General features: G+C 44.4%; 1 long non-coding RNA gene across 1 annotated transcript; it reads left to right on the forward strand.

Annotated features, from left to right (window-relative positions):
- Nucleotides 1–6242: 6242 nt before the first annotated feature.
- On the forward strand, nucleotides 6243–7460 carry LOC120737875. The gene is made up of 2 exons (XR_005696860.1): nucleotides 6243–6345; nucleotides 6714–7460. It is a non-coding gene; the product is annotated as an uncharacterized LOC120737875 (long non-coding RNA).
- Nucleotides 7461–7568: the final 108 nt, after the last annotated feature.

The raw sequence follows: 7568 nt of genomic DNA on the forward strand, positions 1-7568 counted from the left end.
CCAGAGATGAGCCCCATCACAGTGGTATCATCTGCAAAATTGTACATGTGTGTACAGAGTGTACAGTCGGGGACTCAGTACACAGTCTTGTGGAGAGCCGATGTTAAAGCCTGAGGGCTGAGGAAAGATGAGGCCCCACTTTAACTCTCTGTACACGGTCTGACAGTCTGTTGTCATGGCTGTTACCATAACAACAGTAAACTCACGGGGTATGTAGACGGGTCTGCACTTCACAGTCAAATATTCCAAATCCGGAGCTTTCTACAGTTGTGTTTTTGCACCAGCTGTCACTGATATACAGGGTGGGCCATTTATATGGATACAGCGTAATAACATGGGAATGGTTGGTGATATTAAAGTCCTGTTTGTGGCACATTAGTATATGTGAGGGGGCAAACTCCTCAAGATGGGTGGTGACCATGGTGGCCATTTAGAAGTCGGCCATCTTGGATACAACTTTTGTTTTTTCAATAGGAAGAGGGTCATGTGACACATCAAACTTATTGGTAATGTCACAAGAACAACAATGGTGTGCTTGGTTTCAATGTAACTTTATTGATTGATATTGATCAATATTGTCTATATGGACAGCAATTCCCCCCCCCAAAAAGTGCACATATAAAACTGCGGTGTTAAGTAATGCGGTTGAAAAATTTGTCACAAGAACAACAATGGTGTGCTTGGTTTCAACGTAACTTTATTCTTTCATGAGTTATTTACAAGTTTCTCTTTGTTCACAGCCATTGACATGTCGAAGAGGTTAACACATGAGGAGCGGATCGAAATCGTGTTGATATCTGGTGAACGCAGTAACCGGGTCATTGCAGCAGATTTCAATGTAAGACACCCTACGAGACCACCCATCTCCCATGCTACAGTCAGCAAACTGCTTGCTAAGTTTCGTGAAACTGGTTCAGTGTTGGATTTGCCAAAATGTGGGCACAAGAAAATGTCTGTGAAGGTTCTCAGTCATCCAGGTCATCGTAGTCTAAGGAGCTTGGAAAGAAAAGCGTCTGGACTTCTTTAAGTTACTTGAAGACGTTTCACCTCTCATCCGAGAAGCTTCTTCAGTTCTAAGGTCAAATGGTGGAGAGTCCCAGATTTAAACCCAGAAGGAGTTTCCCCCCAAAGAGGGACAAAAGGACCCCTGATGATCCTCTACCTAATCACATGAGCCAAGGTGTGAAAAAACCCGAAACCGTGGCTGATTGAAAGAACTCTGTGAAAACAGGTGTGGGTCACAAACTCTGTGATCAAGGCATTCCTTTGTCCCCCTCCCCAGCCTCTCGAGGTTCTGGGGGGAGGCTGTAGTATTTTATCACAGGCACATCCCTTGTGAAGGTTTGTTTGATATTTGGTAAGCTTCCTGCCCTTTTTATGGTTTCACTGTGTTGTGTATGGTGAACCAATACAGGAATTGAACCATATATTGGGTGTGGGGGAGATTACCCCCTTTATGACCAAGGATGTTGTTAGAAACAGTTGTGATCAGGAGGTCACACAAACGCACCCCCATGACACACACATTCTCACATACACACACGCACAAGTTCTTGCACATGCTTTCACACACACACACACACACATACACACACAGTACCTTGTCTTTGTAACCAAGGGGGGTTTTACGAGGGGAGGTGTTTGTGCAAACTTGTGTAAACTATTGTAACTGTTTTTTCCAATAAAAGGCAGCAAGCGGAGCCCACAGCGTAGCACTCACCGCATGTCACTGGAGAGTGGCATTAGTCGGCGGATATTAGCTACTCACAAATGGCACCCTTACAAACTCCAGCTACTGCAGCATCTCAGCGAGGATGACCCAGATCGGTGCACAGAATTTGCAGAATGGGCAAAACAAAAATTGGAACAGGACCCTCAGTTCACGCAGAAGATTTTGTTCAGTGATGAGGCAAACTTTTATGTGAATGGTGAAGTTAACAAACAAAACCACCGCTATTGGTCTGACACTAACCCACATTGGATGGATCCCTCCAAGACTGTTGGACCAACAAAAGTGATGGTTTGGTGTGGTATATGGGGCACAACGCTAGTGGGTCCATTCTTCATCAATGGAAACCTCAAGGCCACTGGATATTTGAAATTGCTACATGATGATGTGTTTCCCTCTTTGTACACTGAAGCTGGCACGTTCCCTGAGTTTTTCCAGCTGGATGGTGCACCACCACATTATGGGTGCCAGGTTCGAGCATCACTAGATAAACAGTTTCCTGGAAAGTGGATTGGTCGTCGTGGGCCAGTTGAATGGCCCCCAAGGTCGGACCCCCTTAGACTTTTATCTTTGGGGTCGTCTGAAGGCAATTGTCTATGGTGTGAAGATACGAGATGTGCAGCACCTGAAACTACAGATACTGGATGCCTGTGCTGGCATTTCTCCTGCGGTGTTGCTATCAGTGTGTGAAGAGTGGGGGAAGAGGGTTGCATTGACAATCCAACACAATGGGCAGCACATTGAACACATTTTATAAGTGGTCAGAAACTTGTAAATAACTCATGAAAGAATAAAGTTACGTTGAAACCAAGCACACCATTGTTTTTCTTGTGACATTACCAATAAGTTTGATGTGTCACATGACCCTCTTCCTATTGAAAAAACAGAAGTTGTATCCAAGATGGCCGACTTCTAAATGGCCACCATGGTCACCACCCATCTTGAGGAGTTTGCCCCCTCACATATACTAATGTGCCACAAACAGGACTTTAACATCAACAACCATTCCCATGTTATTACGCTGTATCCATATAAATGGCCCACCCTGTAGGTTGAATATTTCTTTGACGGCTTCACTCTCCTCTAGTTTTGCTCCTTTACTGTTTGTCCCACAGTTTACGTTATAACTGCATGTTTGTATTTTGAATATTGTCTTTTTTAGTGTTTACTTCCTGACTAATCTCAAAACAACTAAAGGAGGAAGCTTAACACACAGCGAGACTGAGATAAAGGATGGTAATGATATTTCATGGTGGAAAAGCCACGGTGGGCCGGCACCATGAGGAGACTCCATGGAAGCAGAGAGCTGGGAAAGAGTCACACAACAGAGCTGAGCTCACTGCCTCTGAGCCCCACGAGTGCTCGCCCTGCTTTCTGTCTGCACGAGGATCTGTGTCACTTTACTGCTGACTGTTGCTTTTCCTGTGACAGGAAATCAGACACAGGAGGATTTTGTAAACAGATTTACAGAAGAAACAGTTAAATCAGAGCCTTTTTTATTCCAACATAAACATTCCATCATCCTCAACATCAGAGCCATTAGTTATGATTAATTATGAGAATCTACTGCATTACAGCACTGACAACATGAATATAAATGTACAGTTCTTACACACAGGAAAAAAGATGACAAGAAAAATCAGAATAACCAGTTAGGAAAGAAGAAAGAAACAGCACACATTTCATGATTCGGAATATAAAACTGATTCAAGAGAGATTTACATTTTTTATTGAAACTCAAAATCTACTCAAATTTTTCAAATGTCATGAATCCAGTTCAGACTCTCTGCAGCCGCAGCCTGAACACTGGAACTCATCTTTACTTCTCCTTCGCTTCAATCTTCATGATCTTGTTTCCCTTTATTTCTACATCTGCTGAGAACGGCATTTTCTCCAGCAGTCTGTCCTCAAAGTCGCCCTCCAGTCTGACACCAAACGCTTTTGCCAGCAGGGATGAAGTCGCCACAAAGGACTGCACCTCTCCGCTGCCGATCTGTGCATCCACCTCTGTTTCAGTCTTCTTGGCGTCTTTGATCCCAATGATCTCGATTGTGACGTTCTCGACTGTGGCACTTTGAACCTGCAAAACACCAGATTGACCGTAGAGATCAGGACATGTTGAACCAATAAAACTGAAGAACTGTTTATTTAAAAAAGTGAGCAATGATGATTTCATAGTGAGTCTCATCCTGCAGAAGAACTCCAAATCCACCATCTTGTCCTGCAGCAGACAGTCCTGGTTCTGCTCAGGTAACAGCACATGAACATGTTCTGGAGTCACCCTCCAGCTCACAGAGCAGAGCAAAGACTGATGTCACCAGCTGGAGTCCAAGATGGTGGAGATGAGTCTGTCGGACCACAGGGAGACCCTCACAGTGAACCACCTGGTGGGGACACTTAGAACAGGTACGGCTGGATTAACTAGAGAGTAGAGACTCAACAACAGTGAGGAAATGTTCCAGTAGGAGGTCAAAGCTGACAGTCTCTGCTTTGAATCAATACCAAATATAAAACACATTTCAAACTGAAGCCAGAATCAGAAATTACCTTAAAAATTCTGGTGAAATCTGTTGAGTTCAGCAGTACTGAATCCCAGAAGTGATTGGTCTTTACTTTGGTCACCCCGGCAATGTCTCCACATGATCTCCAAAAGTTGATTCTGTTCATCTGGACGTAGCGTTTTGTGGGAGAGACGTTTCGTCATCATCAGGTGACGTCTTCAGTCTCAGCTGACTGCAGGTTTCCCCAAATCTTAGAAACAGTACATTTGGATAATGACCAGCCCACTGAAGGGACAATGGGCTGGGAGGTCAGTCCCTTCATCATAATTATGCAAATTCTCATGACCATTGACCAAAACCTACTGATCAAAGACCACAGATCAATAACCATGAGTCCCATTCACAGAGAGTTGGGGAATGGCTGCAATCACAGCATTGTAAGATGGTGACAGATGTACCCTTAGGCCCCTCCTCGATTCAGAGATGGTCTTTCCCTTTTCACGTAAATGGCCTCCTTGACTCCGCCCTCAAACCAGCGTTCCTCCCTGTCCAGGATGTTACATCGTCATCATTGAAAGAGTGTCCACTGGCCTGTAGGTGTAAACAGACTGCAGAGTCCTGGCCTGATGAGGTGGCTCTTCTGTGTTGTGCCATCCTCTTAGCCAGAGGTTGTTTGTTTCCCCTGATGTATAAATCCTGCCAATCCTCCTGCACTTAACAGCGTACACCATGTTACTCTGTTTGTGTCGGGGACCCGATCCTTGGGGTGGACCAATTTTTGGCGCAGCGTGTTTTGGGGTTTAAAAGCCACAGAGACCCGGTGTTTAGAGAAAATGCGTCTCAGCTGCTCTGATACTCCTGACACGTACGGGTTCACTGCAGGTTTTCGCTTGAGCAGCGGTCGTCCTTCTCTCCTGGATCGGCTGGAGCTTTCTTTAGGCGCCTTCCCGCCTTTGACTAAAGTCCGGCTGGGATAACCACATTTACTCAGGGCCTTCTTGATGTTCCTCTGCCTCCCTGGCCGCTGTGTCAGGGGGGATGGTGTTCGCTCTGTGTTGTAGCATCCTGATGACGCTCAGTTTGTGGATGAAGAGTGTCAAACCTTAGATAATGATCTGTTTGTGTAGGTTTACGGTACACGTCAGCTTTTAGATGTCCCCCATTACTGATGGAAATCTCACAGTCTAAGAAGGCTAAGCTGCCACTTTTCATATCCTCCCTGGTGAATTTGATGTGTCGGTCCACCGAGTTAATGTGACCCGTGAATTGTGGCACGTCCTGAGATTTGATTATCACGTAGGTGTCATCCACATATCTGAACCAATGGCTTGGTGGTGTTCCAGGGTAGGATAGCAAAGCCTTCTTTTCCACTTCTTCCATGTACAAATTTGGCCACGATGGGTGAAACTGGGGAGCCCACGGCACACCCATGTTTCTGCCTGTAGTACTGACCCTTGTATGTGAAGTAGGTGGAATGAAGACACAGCTCCAAAAGCAAACACACCTAGTCGATGCAGAGAGCGGTCCTGTTGCGGAGCTTGGGGTCATCCTGTAATCTCTTACGGACTACCTCCAACGCTTCCGTGACTGGGATGCAGGTGAAGAGAGATGTAACGTTGTACGAGACCATGGTTTCATCTCCCTCCATAATGACATCTCTCACCTTTTCAACAAAATCCAAAGACCATCTCTGAATCGAGGAGGGGGCCTAAGGGTACATCTGTCACCATCTTACAATGCTGTGATTGCAGCCATTCCCCAGCTCTCTGTGAATGGGACTCATGGACATTGGTCAGTGGTTGTTGATCAATGGTCATGAGAATTTGCATAATTAAGATTAAGGAACTGACCTCCCAGCCCATTGCTCCTTCAGTGGGCTGGTTTCAGTCATTATGCAAATGTACTGTTTATAAGATTGAAACCTGCAGTCAGTTGAGACTGAAGACGTCACATGATGATGGCGAAACGTTTCTCCCACAAAACGCTACGTCCAGATGAACAGAATCAACTTTTGGAGATCATGTGGAGACATTGCCAGGGTGACCAAAGTAAAGACCAAATCACTTCTGGGATTCAGTATCGCTGAACTCAACAGATTCTACCAAAATCCAAAAGGTAGCTGCTGATTTTAATCTGGGCAGCGTATGACACACAGACTGCAGTAACACAGGTATCTTTGATAACTCTCTCAGCTCTGTATAACACTGCTTAACCCCCCACGCTCTTATTCTGAAAGTTTATTTTCTCCTAACCAGCAGGTCATTAGAGACTTGCTGAAGGCAGCCAGTCATATTTCTCTGTCATTTACTTAAAAGCAACACTCAGGAAGAATCTGGTCCTGGTCTTTATCACAGTTTGAGGTTTTTCTGAACCAGTCATGCCTCGTGAGCTCTCTGTGGTTCTAAATGTCGGGCTACCTGTCGACCTGTTTAGCTTTTTAGCTGTTTATGAGATTCTCAGCCTGTCCTGATATTTGTGTGCAGGTTCAGAGTGCTGCAGTCCAGAGCGTCACCATCAAGATTATCGGGATCATAAGAGCCAGCGCGACGCAGACTGAGCTGGAGGCGGAGCTCAGCCATACAAATAAGGTGCAGCAGTTTGAGGTGGCTTCGTCCCTGCTGGCAGGAGCGTTGGGTGTCAGCCTGGGGGGCGGCTTTGAGGACAGGCTGCTAGATAAAATGTCCTTTCTCAGCAGATTTGGCAATCAAAGAAAACAAGATCATGAAAATGAAATCCATCAGATAGAAGCAAAGATGGCGTCCACTGTTCAGGCTGGGCTGCAGCCACATGATTCATCTATTTTTACAAAAGTTGTTTTTTAACTGAATATTTTTAATATGATTCCTTAAATCTGTCATTTAACGTAGAGGACATTTCTGATTATATGATGTCAGTTATTCTTTCTTTCTGTGTTTCTTGCAAATGATTTTTTTTGGTTTATTTTCTGGTTTGAGCAGAATATTCATAATCATCATCAGTCCTGGAAGCTCAGGGATTCCTGTGACTACATCACCTGGTGTTGGGAACGTATCCATTGGAATAAAAAGTCAAATCTGCCTCCTGAGAAGCAGCTGAGAGCATGGAGAGGACCAGTCATTATATGAAACTTAAATGTATCAAGGTACTTCATGGCTGACAGTTTATGCAGTTTAAATATTTCAGTACTATGGTACTTTATGTATTTTGGCTAAAAATATTTGGTTCTTTACTTCTTATGATTTTGAAGACTTTAAATTAAATCTTAGCGATATTATCACTAGAATAACACAGATGAAGCTACTCGGGAGCATATAAATCATTAAAATCATATTTTTAATACAAATTCTTACACAGCTGTA

This window comes from Simochromis diagramma, unplaced genomic scaffold (assembly GCF_900408965.1).
Source record: "Simochromis diagramma unplaced genomic scaffold, fSimDia1.1 OVJJ01000323.1, whole genome shotgun sequence".
NCBI lineage: Eukaryota > Metazoa > Chordata > Actinopteri > Cichliformes > Cichlidae > Simochromis > Simochromis diagramma.